At 40.7% G+C, this 16,426-nt stretch overlaps 1 long non-coding RNA gene across 1 annotated transcript; it reads right to left on the bottom strand.

Moving 5' to 3' along the window:
* Positions 1 to 742: 742 nt before the first annotated feature.
* LOC117532702 lies at positions 743 to 15,935 on the bottom strand. The gene is made up of 4 exons (XR_004566907.1): positions 15,896 to 15,935; positions 15,759 to 15,799; positions 965 to 1,093; positions 743 to 872 (listed from the first exon to the last, which is right to left on the bottom strand). It is a non-coding gene; the product is annotated as an uncharacterized LOC117532702 (long non-coding RNA).
* Between the last annotated feature and the right edge of the window lie 491 nt (positions 15,936 to 16,426).

The raw sequence follows: 16,426 nt of genomic DNA, 5'->3' as shown, positions 1-16,426 counted from the left end.
ATAATGGAATGAGATCAGAAATCTTTTATTTGTCTCGCCACAGGGTAATTTACATGATTACAGCAGATAAAGTGAGGAATACAAGACAAAAATGGCTATGTGGGGATTGTCCACAGTATTGAGTATGTAAGTCGCTTTGGATAAAAGCGTCTAACAAGGGACATGTAATGTAATGTATGAACACGTTGATTGCAATTCAGATAAAAAAACAACTCGCCTGTGTTGACTTTGTTTGCATGTATGGCTGTCTGCCTGTGTTATTCCGGTAGTCTGCCAATTTCTCCTGCATGAAAAGAGTCAAGTAGAATTATTTTCCATGGTCTACTCGGATTTGGTCCCACATTCCATATCGTAGGACAGCACTCCTGCAAAACAGCAATACAAAAGTCTTATGACATGTAACAGAATTTCATTGTTGTTACAACCTAAGCATTGCTAAAGCGAATTGTGTACGCAGTTAAAATGTTGATCTCATCAATCAATTACCAAGTAACGTACAATATACAGTGGTTACCTGTCAGTAGTTTTCGATTTACAATATTTTTCCCAAATAAAACTGTTCAAATAAAGCTACATTTAGCCATTGTGTTTTTATTTAGCTAAATGTTTACTAAATTATTTACTGTCTGCTGTTTATTAGGATATTATTATAACAGAAACAGGGCACTGAAACTTACTGGTAAACCTCTTGATATATGGTCAGGTTGTTTTTTCACTGGCATGGTGGAGTGGCGTACAATGTTGCTGGAGAATCCGTCCAAGGCAAGGACGTGGGTCACCCCATACATCACCAGTTTCTCGTTTTGGTCAATGTGCAATTTGTGACCCATGTACTCTGCACTGTATGGCACTGGATTTAAATTCCTTTATCTCTGAGGAATTAAACACAATGTTATTGTTCTCACAATATGTTCACAGCAATGTACAATACAGGAAAATCTATATGTTTTTTAATAATACCTACACGATACCGATCTGCATGATATGGCTGGTTAGTTTCTCTGAGGACACGACCAACACGCCCCTCTGATGCTCGGATTCCTTTTGAGGCCAGGTAACCAGTCATCATTTTTCTTCCATATGTTGGTCCAGTCTGAATTTGTAAACACAAAACTAAAACTAAATAGGACCACGGTACGTTTTAACCATTTGTTTTTTAGTTCTAATTGAAACCAAAAAACCCCAGAATAGTTATCTCATTATTATTTACACAATTATGTCCAAAGTTATTAGTGAGTATTTCTGTCACATCATTGTTAAGCCTCAACTCAGCTCCTACGTCTCAAAGAAAACCCATAATTCAGGGCTCGTTACATTTGTTTGTATTGTGAGAATAATCAATATACAAATGAAACCGGAACTTTAGTCCACTGATGTATTGTTCCCCCACGGACAAATATCGAGGGTAGTAGCTTCCGGAACCGTAAGTTGCATTGTTTTTAGCATTCACAGTAGGATTTAGCATATCAAGCAGCATAGTGAAGAGATGGATACAAACGTGTGTCGTTACATACTAAACACACCGTCTCCAACTGCCACTCATCGATGCTAACATATCAACTGTTACTATATGGTTAACTATCATGTATAGCTATTTAAATGCTTATGAATTGTAAATAAGCCATCTGTATGTAAAATAGGTCTTATATGTCTTAAATGATATGATGAATTGGAAATGGGGGACCCTGATGTAACCAAGACGAAAGTCTTTCTCTGGTCTGCATCCCCTTAACAATTGTATGTTTTGAGCTGTACTGTACTGTACCCAATATACAAGCTGTTAATAAACTTTTCAATCAATCAATCAATCAATGGATGTTTTGCTACGTCAATAGAGGGCAACGGAATATGACGCCGCCAACCAATGGGAGAAGACTGGAAGTACCAGAGAGTTTATAATCGGAGCTGAAACGTTTATACGGCCCCTCTCCCGTCGCAGCCTCAGAGGAACGTCATGTTTACTATAATTAAAACCCTGTCAATTTTACAAGAAGTTTCTTGGATTCTTTCTGGCCATTTACTCCTTCCAGCATTCCGAAACCCAACAGTAGTCTATAGAGTCGTGCAGTGACACGTCCTAAAATCATAAATCTTTCGATTCGATTTATGATTATAAAATTATAAAAGTAGGGTAGACATGTGGAGATTATCCGACTGAACAAAACGTGATCCGTCTCTTAAATGTGTGTCAACCACAGACATTATTTCGAGCTATTTTCCAAAATCCTATGGCGAAATTGCATAGCTTTTTTGTCGAGGGAACCAGAAGGAACTTACTTCCGGGTTTTAGGAGGCTTCACTACACCACTCTATTAAGTAATAAGTACAGTACTTGAGTAAATCTACGTAATTACTTTACATCACTGAATTAAGCCATAGGCCTACCTCACCTCAACAGCTGCTTTAGCAACCACTACTTCCAGTTGGGAATCGTGCACTCGCTCTCTGCCTATACCATTTTGGGTACAAAAGCGACACAAAGACAAAGACACAATGACTGGACCCATGTTTTCCTCCTGCTGCCGAAGCATCGTGGGATGCAGGCTCTGTGTGGAGGATAACATCTCCCCAATGCCTTAAGTGCAGGGATCAGGAGCCAGTGTACCCAGGTTGCTGGACTGTCTGCAGCACTGGATGCTTTAAAGAGCCTGTGACAGCATCCCAACAACTGTTGTGCAATGAAATATTGGGCTACTGGTAATCTCGAACCGTCAGTTTAAAAAAGAAAAAGCGATACCGTTCCGTTAAATATCAATAATTTCGAACTTCGCGGGGAAACTTGTCGGAAGTGACGTCAATGCGGGAACGCTTCACTGTGCGGCGAGAGAGCCAAACACGGACAAAGTGTGTTGTCATGCGTAGAAATGGTGAATTACTGAGTTTAGGCACGTTAATAACGTTTTAATGAAGTTGACTACAGTATATTCATATTTGTCAGTGCTTTCATGTAAATTCGGCGAACATAAACATAAATGATCGTGGTGAAGATGATTATTACATTAGGATTACAAATCGGTAGTGAGAGCTACTGAATTTCCTCCCGTAGGATGTGATATAAAAACAAATTGATTATTTTTGTAGTTGTAAACTCAAGTGGATGAAACTACATTTATTAGTGCTTTCATGTCAATTCGATAGATTAAATGATCGTGAGAACAGTGGCGGCGCCAGAGATTTTCTCTAGGGGGTGCTGTGGGGTAGCTTGACGTTTCATAGAGGGTGCTCAAACATGTAGGGTTTCCCATTAATGCACCAGCGCTACAGTTGAATTTTCTACTGCAACACTCCCCACGCACACACACACAGTGCACCCGCGACTGTTACAATGAAGGCTCGATAATCAGCTCACGGCATATAGGCAGGGGTAAAGTGCTATTTTTACAAGTGGGGAGCGGACCTCACCTCCTCTAGGAGGGTCCTCACCTCCTCTAGGGGGGTCCGGGGGCTAGCTCCCCCGGGGAAGATTTTTTGTTAAATATTGAAGTTAAAAGCATCAATCTGGTGCACTTTGAGAGCAACATTAAGAGATCTATGGATACATCTCTCAACACCCATACGAAACAGAACTGTCAACAGATTTTCTATTTCTTTATAGATATTTTACAAATCACTCCCCTTTTAAAACAAACCGTTTGAGACCCACTGAGATAACTAGACTAAAGTTAACTATCTAAACACTGAGAGAGACCTTTACTTCACCTGAGTTGAGGTTACCTGAGACTCTCCGTCTGACAGGAGAGAGTTCTCCCTCCACCTTGTTGTTGAAAAAGCTCCTTATATCCATTAGCTTGGCTAGCTAGCACCAGATGCTAACCACAACGATCTCCCGGTAGATACCCACTGGTGCGCGAGGCGAGCTCTCTCGCTCGCGCACGCACGCACACAAAATGGCTCGTGCCACACACACACACACACACACACACACACACACACACACACACACACACACACACACACACACACACACACACACACACACACACACAAACACACCACACACACACCACACACACACACACACACACACACACACACACACACACACACACACACACCACACACACACACACCACACACACACACACACACACACACACACAGAGCAGGGCTTGAATGAAACACAGAGACCCAGAAGTAAGCTACTTGTACTCACAAGGCCTATTATGTGCAGAATCCCTCTCGCTTTCAGTTGGTTTTGATTGAGTGTCCACACGTGGACGTTTAAGGACTAAAAAACGATCCATTTTTCACTTTGCTGTTAGCAAATCATTTGGCGCTCTAGCTAACAGGAAGTCACTCAAGTGTCACAAAGTAATTTAGCCTATGGGTAGGTCAAACATCGAATGGGTGCTGGCCATTGGCCTAATCATATCACCTGTGTTGGCTTTGTTTTTGGTCAAAAATGTGTTTGTTTCACATATGCATTGATGTAATCAATAATATTTCTAATTTAATTTAATAAAAATAATAATAATAATTTTCGAAAAAAACAAAAAACACATATTTCTTGGGGGTGCTTTGGCAATCCTGGGGGTGCTTCAGCACCCCCTAGCTCCCCCCTGGCGCCGCCCCTGCGTGAGAATGATGATTACAAATCGTTTGTTTGAGCCGGTCTGCATATCCTGATGAGAAAACAAACCGATGCTTTTTGTAGTTGTAATACACCAACATGGATTAAACGTGTGTTTTTTACACCACAATGTTGGGGAAATTAATGGATAAAATGCACGGATTATTATTATTATTATTCCCACTCCGATCGGGACACTAGGTCCACCGTTTCCTCGCAGCGAGGCTCCCCCCGTTGACAGTTTACGTGGGCTGGGTGCAGTGGCGGACTGGCCATCGGGACGAATCCCGATGGGCCGGTACCGAAGTGGGCCGGTGTTCCGGATTAACTGGTTCCCCGATCAACTGGTTGACAGATGTGGAGGCGTGGCCTTCGACTGAAATACACATTTCGATCGCTTCTTCTGTCGTTTACATAAATCTTTTGGTATATTAGGCTTCGATAGGAACACTTTGATGCACATTCAGTACCAGTGTGTGAGGTTGTGGTTACGATGACGATATCCGGACGCGAACAGCGAGGACTACAAAAAGAAAAACGAGTTGACATGGGGATGTCTGTTCAAAACATTGCGAGCTCCAATAAATCATTTAAACCAGCTATTGTTGCCAGACTAATTACTGAATATCGTTCTTAATGTGATACCAAGTCCATCTGAGACCTGTGTACACCTTCAGACAGCCTCCAAGAGAAGCACACGTTGTTTACTCACAGTTTGAAAGCAGCGTGGAGAAGTCTTCAGCTGTGTTAAGTTGTGATCCGCTCGAATACATCATTAAAACCAGCTATTGTTGCCCGACTTATCACTGAATATCGTTCCTAATGTGATACCAAGTCCATCTGAAACATGTGTACACCTTCAGTCAGCCTCCCAGTGAAGCGTGCGTTGTTTACTCAGAGTTTGAAAGCAGCGTGGAGAAGTTTTCAGCTGTGTTAAACTGTTCCTCTCAGGTAAACTGTGATTCGCTCAGGGTCAACTGGGATCCACCCATGGGAAAATGGGATCCGCCCAGGTTAAACTGTGTTACGACTTCTGTCGCTGTGACCAGCGATCATGTTTAATATGAAAGACACACACATCTACATGCCTTATAAAAACGGCATTCTGCAGCACTCATCCAGATAACATGCTGTTAACTCGTTTTGCAAAGATAGCAGCAGAAATGTCATTGCTGCATGTGCAGGGATATTAGACTTTAAAATGCTGATGGGTCATTAATGTTGGTCTCGGCAAACAATATTAGGAATCCTTTATTCAAACTACATAATATTCAGTGTCCATCGACATGAAAATAACAAAAAAGTTCATGCTGGACTCAAACCCGAGTTAGAAACAGCAAAAGTCACTCCAGCCCTGCGCGTTATGAGTGCGCCACAGATCAACACGAGGTATCGAACCACCACACTATAATATTTTAGATTAACCTTGTTAAAAAGTTCCAGAAAAATGCAACCCGACCATCATTTATAATGTGAGCGAATGTACACTTTAAGCCATATAATATACATATTATAATATAGTATAGCCTACTGACTGAGGTCTGTATCAAGCCTCATTAAGACCCACCGAGATCAGATATCCTAGTTTATCAGCCTGCGAGCCCACATTATGTTGTGATAAGTGTTAGTTTTACATATAAGTGTGTTAAGGTTAATCTAAAATATTATAGTGTGGTGGTTCGATACCTCGTGTTGATCTGTGGCGCACTCATAACGCGCAGGGCTGGAGTGACTTTTGCTGTTTCTAACTCGGGTTTGAGTCCAGCATGAACTTTTTTGTTATTTTCATGTCGATGGACACTGAATATTATGTAGTTTGAATAAAGGATTCCTAATATTGTTTGCCGAGACCAACATTAATGACCCATCAGCATTTTAAAGTCTAATATCCCTGCACATGCAGCAATGACATTTCTGCTGCTATCTTTGCAAAACGAGTTAACAGTCACATGTTATCTGGATGAGTGCTGCAGAATGCCGTTTTTATAAGGCATGTAGATGTGTGTGTCTTTCATATTAAACATGATCGCTGGTAGATAGCCACAGAAGTCGTAACACAGTTTAATCTGGGCGGATCCCATTTTCCCATGGGCGAATCACAGTTTACCTGAGAGGAACAGTTTAACACAGCTGAAGACTTCTCCACGCTGCTTTCAAACTCTGAGTAAACAACGTACGCTTCACTGGGAGGCTGTCTGAAGGTGTACACATGTCTCAGATGGACTTGGTATCACATTAGGAACGATATTCAGTGATAAATCGGGCAACAATAGCTGGTTTTAAGGATTTATTCGAGCGATCACAGCTTAACACAGCTGAAGACTTCTCCACGCTGCTTTCAAACTGTGAGTAAAGAACATGTGCTTCACTTGGAGGCTGTCTGAAGGTGTACACAGGTCTCAGATGGACTTGGTATCACATTAAGAACGATATTCAGAAATAAGTCTGGCAACAATAGCTGGTTTAAATGATTTATTGGAGCTCGCAATGTTTTGAACAGACATCCCCGATCAACTCGTTTTTCTTTTTGTAGTCCTCGCTGTTCGCGTCCGGATATCGCCATCGTAACCACAACCTCATACTGAATGTGCATCAAAGTGTTCCTATCCAGCCAAATATACCAAAATATGTATGTAAACGACAGAAGAAGCGATCGAAATGTGTATTTCAGTCGAGGCCACGCCTCCACATCTGTCAACCAGTTGATCGGGGAACCAGTCAATCCGGAACACCTGTCGGATAAATCACTATAGCACATTCCCCATAGGCGGCGCGTGAGGCTCAGGTTTGGGAAGGCTAAATAACTTTTTTTACGCCTCCGGCGTCTATAGAAAAGGGATCAACTCAGTGTGCGGAGTTTAAATCTCTCAAGTCATATTACAGGATAAAGGAAATACAGTTTAAACTGCCGTATGCAGAGAAGACGCCGACGTGTCGCACTTATCATTCATATTACATCATCAATCAGATCATCGATCATATAATATCATAATATATCATATATTTCCTTATCTGAGTCAGCTTCTCCAGCCGTATCTGGCCGTGCAACACTTACAGTGTCACATACTGTATGCAGAAGTATTATTTTTAAGCAACACATTATGTTGACGAAACACTCGAGTCAAATGTAATTAAAGTCAGATCCACTCATGTCTTAGACGTGAACGCGCTCTCAGCTGGTGAGAGAAACCCTGGCTTGATTTACCGAGTTGATAACCAGCGTCGTAGGACCGCTTAGCGAGATCTCGTTTGTTAGTTTGTTGTTGTTAGTTTGTTTGTTACTCAAACATATCCAGAGTATGTTGAACTGGCTTCGTAGTACAGGGCACAGGTGGCTAGCAGCGCTAATGTCAAAGACACAGACATTGCATTATATTTGTATTTTACCAGGATGCAGTGACACAAATATTTATATATTTACATTTACTATTTACAGGACCCGCCGCCCCTGACATCCCCCACTCCCCCCGTTGACAATTTACTAGCGGTACCGAAGTGGGCCGGTCGAGAGTCCCGGGATGATTTTTAGTCCCAGTCCACCACTGGCTACATGACCGTATGATCGCCCATATTGACGCACCTAATTCCTAAACTTCTAACAGATACAACATAAAGCGATCCTTCAGCCTCATATGAGCTCTCAGACACGTTCAAAATTAAACTGTCATCGCTGTCTGAGCTTGCTGCTGTGTGCACCATCGTGCGTTTACATGCAGATGCTGGGATCCTGAACGGTGCAGCTGGAGCGCTGTGACCGCAATGACGTCACACATAATTTGGCGGGACTTGAAGAATCCCCGAGAAGATCCAGAAAATGGTCAACATTGAAGGGCAGATTAATGGTTATCAAAGTACAAATATCCAAAATCAGTTCAGTAACGGTTTTCAACGGGACAATATTTACTCAAATTGATGGGTTTGGATGATGGGGGAAACTCGTGTCACAGGCTCTGTAAGGGCCCTACCCTAAAGTGGACAGCAGTTCAGTCGTTTTATTGTTAAGTTTATTGTTAAGTGCCGTGTGTTCAAATTCCAGGTTCCATGATATCATCATACAGAAAATTATTGTTGTAGTTTTCTTTAGCTGTATGACTTGTTAATTGTTCATCTGCAATGTTTAATAAATGGAAAATTGTTTGAATGTGTGTCCATGGTATGTTTAATTATGTTTCTAAACACAGGCAAATAGCTGCAAGGCAATACAATGAAACACTATTATTTTATCATCCACGCACCAACAGAACATTTGGAAATCAACCATTAATCAGAGGTTGTCGAAGTAATTAGATCTTGTACTTGAGTAAAAGTAGAAGTACTCAGATCTTGTACTGGAGTAAAAGTAGAAGTACTCAGATCTTGTACTTGAGTAAAAGTAGAAGTACTCAGATCTTGTACTTGAGTAAAAGTAGAAGTACTCAGATCTTGTACTTGAGTAAAAATAGAAGTACCAGAGTGTAGGAATACTCTGTTACAGTAAAAGTCCTGCATTCAAAAATGTTCCTCAAGTGAAAGTAGAAAAGTATTATCATCAAAATATAGTGAAAGTAGCGACAGTAAAAGTAGTCATTGTGCAGATTGGTCCATTTCAGAACAATATATGATATGTTTTATAATGATTGATCATAAGTGTTCTCAAAGCTGGTAAAGGTGCAGCTAGTTTGAATGAATTTGTATACTGCAGGGTAGCTTGTGAATTTACTCCAGGTGGAACTAAAGTCTGATTTAAGTGTTGATTACATTTCACATAATTAATCCAAATCTGTAAAGTTACTAAAGGTTTTAAATACATGAAGTGGAGTAAAAGTGGCTACGCTTTAAACTCTAAAATATAGTTACAGAAAGACAGACATCGAGATAGAAAGACATCGAGACAGACATATACATAGAAAGACAGACATACGGACAGGCTGTCTTCTGTACTTGTGTGTATACAGAGATGGGGACTGGAGTTTGTGACTCGGACTCGAGTCGCACTTAAGTCGCACACACAGAGACTTCAGACTTGACTTGGACTCCTGCTCAAAAGACTTCGGACTTGACTTGGACTCGTGTTTTGGGACTCGTGAACAATCATTGTGTTTTCTATTTTTGGCGTATTAAAGGTGGGGTAGGTACATTTGAGAAACCAGCTCGAGATCGCTAGAATTTGAAAATACTGTACACAACCGGAGAAAATCTGCCACTTCCTCACAGAGCCCCTCCTCCAACACACACGAACACGCACATGACCAATGAGGGCACGAGATAAATTTGTGCCCCGATGGAAGGCTGACAGGCAGGTAGGCAGGTAAGCATTACTTAATGGGTAACTACTGTTTTAGTAACGGTAAGGTAATCATTAGGTAATGGGTAACTACTGTTTTTGTTTGCGTTCCTTGAGTTTACCATACCCAAACGGCCTAAGTAATGGTAAGGTAAATCGGATCCACCTCCACCAGTTGATCCAGGGTGGGACCCAAGCCAGCCGAATATGGCAGGTTTAAATGTGCCCTGCTGCAGCGGACCATTGCTTCAATCAAAGTCTCCCAGGAACTCCTCATAAAGTAACCATTAACGAATGATTCATTAATACAGTACCCCCCAGTCTGTTTACCAGTAACTAACCATAAGTTCACTGAGGAACTACTCATTAACTAACCATTAACGAATGATTCGTTAATACAGTATCCCCAGTCTGTTTACCAGTAACTAACCATCAGTTCCTCAATCGCAGTCACTGAGGAACTACTCATTAACTAACCATTAACTATCTAGTAGTTCCTCAGTAACTAAGCAGTAACTAAGCACATTTTGTGTACCTTATTGTAAAGTGTTACCCGTTCCGCTGCCACCATCTACTGGCTAACGTTAAACGTAGAAAAATACATAGGCCTAGTTACATACATAAATACATCTGTCGGTTTATAGGCAGGTTACAGGTTTATTGCACGTAACGTTAATGTTACAGGTTTATCAGGTTACCATTACACTGGGTTTGAGTGAGAGGATAGAGGAATATGTTTATTTATAGTAGACTTAAAATATGTAATTAGAGACCCAGTGTAATTAAACAATACGGTTGCAGAGGTCAAATTTTAAAAATGTTGTCCACTGGCCAAATGGCTAGCCTAGTGAATGTTGAAATGTTACCAGCCACTCAATAGATTGCCATTGTTATTTTTGGCTGGTGCATGCAACATACAGTACCAGCCACTTGCATGATTTACCAGCATTTGGCTGGTAAATGGTGTTAATGGTAGATATCTCTTTTGGAACAGGTCATGTTTTAATATCACCAGTTCAGTATATTTCAGATAATATTGCAGCAATAGTTTTTTAGTTGCAAATGGCACAGAGCAAATGTTTACTTTTAAGTACTTTTAACACAGTTTCCCTGCGGGGGATTAATAAAGTATTTGTGATACTGATTTCTGATTCTGAAGTGTTTTGCTTATAAGTTGTTTGCATTTAGCTAAAGTGTGATGTTTTTCCTTATATTGCATTATATAATTATTATATATTATATATATATATATATATCTTAGCTTGACATGCTTGACGTTCAGTTAGCGTATATGCTAACTGAACATGCTCGTTCAGTTAGCATTTCAAGCTAAGATATATGTATATATCTTAGCTTGACAGATGGAACAATGCATGTACTCTAATTTTTACAAGAATCTGATTTTGTGTAAATTTTAAATATTAATTGAAGGTGTCTTTCACATTTGAATATTTTTTATTTAAAACATGTATTAGCTGCTATACTGTAGACATATAAATATGTATAATTATTATTTTAAGTGTGGTTTAAAGTTAAATGGTAGTTATTGGGTAGAGCCAAGTCACCCAGGTGCATGCAATCAGGTAATTAGGACAGAGCCTCTGTTTTTAGATGGGGTTTGTGGCCATGCTGTAGGCCTGATATTTAAACTAGCTGAAGGGCTTTCTGTTCGAACCACAGTGAAATCTAGAGGTTGGTTTGTGCATAACATATCAACCAAAGAGTAGAGCTGGCTGAATCAGATGGAGTTAAACTTTTTTTTTTTTTTTTCAACAAGATATCAAGACACAAAATGTGCTCTACCAAATGGTGGCGCTGGCAGTTAAAGGGTTACCTTCTGAAAGTGAGGAAGTATAACCAGCTTTGTCCCATAGGATTATACAGGCCAGTCCAACCTGATCTCACCAGAATGCGTGACTCCACCACGATTCCTTAACACCGCATTGCGTGGTGGAGTCACGCATTCTGCTACATTTGCGTGTCTGCACCACGCAAAAAACCCCAATGTAAAGTGAATGAGGCTCTTTTGTCGTGGTGCACACACGCATTCTACAACGTTCCACAGTGAGCTTTTATTCTATAAAACGTTTTTTAAATCTACTTTATAGCTTGTAGTAACTCACGGGAGGCTTCTTTTATTTTATTTGTATTCATAATCATTTTTATTTTTCGTCAGAATGTAAAAATTACATTAGTTACGAATTTTTGTTCTCAAAAAACAGTGCATTGTGTGTAATACAACTGTGATTTTTATTAAATTAGTTAGTTTTTAAGGAAGGCCAGAGCTTCAGCTGTGTCAAATAGATTGTTCCCTTTAGTTAACGTTATTTAAAAGATAATGATCATGTCCCCTTTATTGTATTACGAGCGTCCATTCCCATTGGATAACGGACAATGTTACACCCGGAAGTAAGTATTCTCCTTACTGTCGATTGATTTTACAGTGATATCTGCACTACTCATCAACTAAAAAACACCAAATTATCCTTGTTAATTACACAACATTGATTGGTTTAAATTGTGTACAATGCTTTTGTATTTTTCCCCTTCGATTCGGAGAAACGAATCTTTTTTCGGAGTTTTTGGATGGCAGAAGACACTACACTACCCAGAATCCTCAGCTATCGTTTGGGACTACACCATGTGCTTAGCTTGACAAACCCCGTGATCAGTCCTCAAGCTCTGTGATTGGATGTTGGAGTGGCAGTGCGCGAAGTTTACACGGAGCGTCAAAAAGCACCTTGAAATGGAATGAAGCCCATCGATGGCACACTATTCAAAACAAGAATCGAACGTGTCCTATCCCCCCCCCCCCCCCCCCCCTTAGGTCGCAGGCTCCTCCAACAGTGCAACACAATAAAACAGATACACAGAAAAAATAGTGAAATAGTGCAATAAGAGTCTATATACAGATTGGAATCTTTTTTATTTTTTTATTTAACCTTTATTTAACCAGATACACACACCGCTAATATTGGGTATTTTATTGGGTTCGGGATTCCTATGGATGACTGCCTAGGAGAGAGCGCAGAGAAGCGTGTAAGACTGCGACTCCGCCTCCTGGTCTCAACTCCAGTTTGTCATGGATTAAGTCCACAAAGCCCTGAAATGTTTGCCGAAATGAGATTTGCACCTTCCAAAGTAGGATGAATGCCGTCTCTCTTAATCAGACCAGGTTTTCCCCAGAAGGCTGTCCAATTATTTACGAAGCCCACATTGTTTGCTGGGCACCACCAAGACAACCAGCGCAGAAATGATGACATGCGGCTATACATGTCATCATTGATCAGATTGGGGAGGGGACCAGAGAAGATTACGGTGTCCGACATTGTTTTAGCATAACTACACACCGACTCCACATTAAGTTTGGTGCATTCTGATTGGCGTATACGAACATCATTACCACCGACGTGAATAACAATCCTACTGTATTTACGTTTATTTTTAGCCAGCAGTTTAAGATGCGCCTCAACGTCGCCCGCTCTGGCCCCCGGAATGCATGTGACTGTGGAATTATTAGTGGAAAAGTTTCCTCACAAAATGTAATATTCATTACCGGCAGAACTGTGTGCACACTGCACGGCGCTGCAGCATAGCGAGAGAGAGATGCAGTGTGTCTGTGAGGCCCCGCCCCCGCACGCAGATGAAAGAGAGAGATCTCTTTTAAAATATATTGAAAGTTAGAAACAGAGATGGTTAAATAAAATGTGCAAGATAACGTTTATGTAGCATTTCTTTATTGTCGAAATGATGACATTTCATAACGGGATCAAATCAAAGTGAATGGCCTGCTGCTGCTGAAGGCATGGGGCAAGTGACTGGAAAAAGTTTTTAAAGTTATTACATCGTTTCAGATAATAATAATTAGAGATGTCCCGATCCGATCACGTGATCGGGGATCGGAGCCGATCACGTGATTTTGAAAAGATCAGAATCGGGAGAAAAAAATCGGGGATCGGGATTTTTTTTAAATTAAATATTTTTATTATTTTATTTAATGTTACAAAACAAAAATGACCATGTTCACATCTTTAAGTCATCCTGAGGCCTTAGTTTTGGTTTACAATTACACAACATCATGTATGTGTTGCTTTCTTTGGGCTTGTTTTCATAGACCTGGTTGCTTATTTCTCTCAAATCTGGCAACAGAGTGGGCGCAGTGTCTAATAGTAGCAGTAAGCTAACGAGAGGCTACGTTCAGCTGGTGACTCGGGAGTCGGGACAGGGAAAATGTCAGGAGTTTGGAAGTATTATAAAATTGAAAGCGAAGGCAGTGTAACAGCCAGATGCAATGTTTGCAAGGCGGAGGTTCCGCGTGGTGGAAAGAACAGAGCTACGTTCAACACGACCAATCTAATACGCCACCTGAGAAACAAACACCAACAACACGACGAGTACACAGCGGCCACTCAGGTAACGGCACTGAAACAACAGACACTTTCAGGAAAGAGAAACTGCCCCAGAACAGTGAAAAGGCCAAAAAAATAACAGCTAAGATAGCTGAATTCATCGCGTTGGATGACCAGCCGTTATCTGTTACCTTTTTTCTCTCTTAATGCATTGCATAAAGATCGGATCGGGAAAAATCGGTATCGGCAGATTGTCAAAATCAAATGATCGGAATCGGATCGGGAGCAAAAAAAGGTGATCGGGACATCCCTAATAATAATACATAATAATAATAATTCATTCTATTTAGGGGCGCCTTTCAAAGCACCAAGGACACCTTACAATTCATAACATATTCCAAGGAAAGGTTTTAAGGCAGTACAAAGAATGCAGTCCGGGTGATGTTTTTTATGTGGGGTGCAGATGAGAGGGAGCTGTCCAGAATGACACCAAGATGTTGTGTTTGAGTTCTTGATAAGCCATTAAAACAGTAAAATAAGTGTCTCCTGTTCACCAAAACATACCCATCTGTTATGGAAAAAGAAAGTATTCTAAAAGTAATCTGAATACGTTACTAACTGTATTCTGATTACTTTCAGAGCATGTATTCAGTATTCAGTAACTGATTACATTTACAAAGTAACCCTCCCAACCCTGCCTAGAAGTGATGCTTCGTTAGCGTGAAGAGTCTGCTAAGCTTTATGCGGTCCGCAGTACCTGAGCGTGCTCCATTAGCATTGTGGACTATATAAAAATCGCTGGCCCGCGATAGTGTCTATTTGGATACATTTTGGCCTTTGCACAAATGTAGTTGGTGATCCCTGCTCTAAACTGTCATTTCCCTTTCATCACTCACCTCAGCAACGGACCTCTCTCCACTGTCCCTGTGTTCTGCCTCTGACTCACTCTCAAGCACCTAGATGTCAAGAGAGGTGGTGAAGTGATCATTATTTATTGAGCAGTATACTCTTTCACACCAAGTCATACTGAATGTAAATACAACTGACTCTAAAGTAAGTCCCAGTCTGTGACATTGGACATTTTGAAGACTCAAAGTCCCAAGCAGTAGAATATTAGCTAGTCTATGTAATGTGCACGGAAAATAAACAGTTAACTGAATACTGGGATGGAAATGGCCTATAAGCACTCAGTAAAACATAAACACACACAAAAAGCTTCTGAATGATAAGAAGTATAATTAAAACATAATCCACATTACCATTTTGAGAGAGAGTACCGAAGTTAAAGAACTCAAAAAATAATCTCTTATCGAACTGAGGCTCCAGTAAAACACACTGACTGCGTCTCTACATGGACATCATGGTGTTTACATGAGCACAGAGAGATCGGGTTATTCATGTTCCCTGTTTACATGATAAATACTAGTAACCTGGCATTTCGTTGCCTTTTCTCAACTAAACTATTTAGTATTTGTATCTCTCTATCATGACATAAAGACGAAACTCCTCTCCAGAAGTGAGACGCTTTTGCCGCCATCACTGTTAACTGATTAACTGCCACCAGCTCATTACTTACTTTCCTCTTCTTCGAAAACAATGTTCTTATATCCATGTTGTCTGGGGGAGAAAACATATCAAACCAAGAGATCGTCAGCTTTGATTTTCGCTGTATTAACAATGTCCTGACCTGAACATTTGGTGTGTGTGCCTTACCTCTTCTACCGGCATCGCTTCATATAACAGGTCTGAGCTGTCCAACTATGACAACACTCCTTGAACATGCGCGCGCTATGGGAGAATCTGCCTTGGTACAAAGTAGCAGGGAAAACTTGGTACGGAGTTTCATTGATTTGGGCATTCTCTCAATAAGCAAGTGGAATGGATTTGATAGTGAAGCACTGACATAGCGCTCTACAGAGTGCGGCGAGTGGATAGACCGATTCACGGACTTTCCACATGGTAAAAGTGGGGGGGTCTAAACTAATCATTTCAAAAAGTGGGGGGGACTTGTACGTTGTACCACCCTGATATAATGGCTGCGACGCCCGTGAATCGGCTGAAAATGTTAAGTCATGCTGTGAAACGGTTAACAAAGAAAAAGGGACACTCAAGCTGCTGCTACACTTTATTTTATTTATCTAAAATTAAGCACTTTTAAGATGCACATATTTTCAAAAGCTATTTTATTTATTTTCTCTATTTTATTTGTAAATGCAGCCCGAGAGGAACATTACACATATCCAC

The sequence above is a fragment of the Gymnodraco acuticeps genome, unplaced genomic scaffold, assembly GCF_902827175.1.
Source record: "Gymnodraco acuticeps unplaced genomic scaffold, fGymAcu1.1, whole genome shotgun sequence".
NCBI classification, from domain to species: domain Eukaryota; kingdom Metazoa; phylum Chordata; class Actinopteri; order Perciformes; family Bathydraconidae; genus Gymnodraco; species Gymnodraco acuticeps.
The sequence above is the reverse complement of the archived record's forward strand: the minus strand, read 5'-3'. Positions and strand labels throughout refer to the sequence as shown.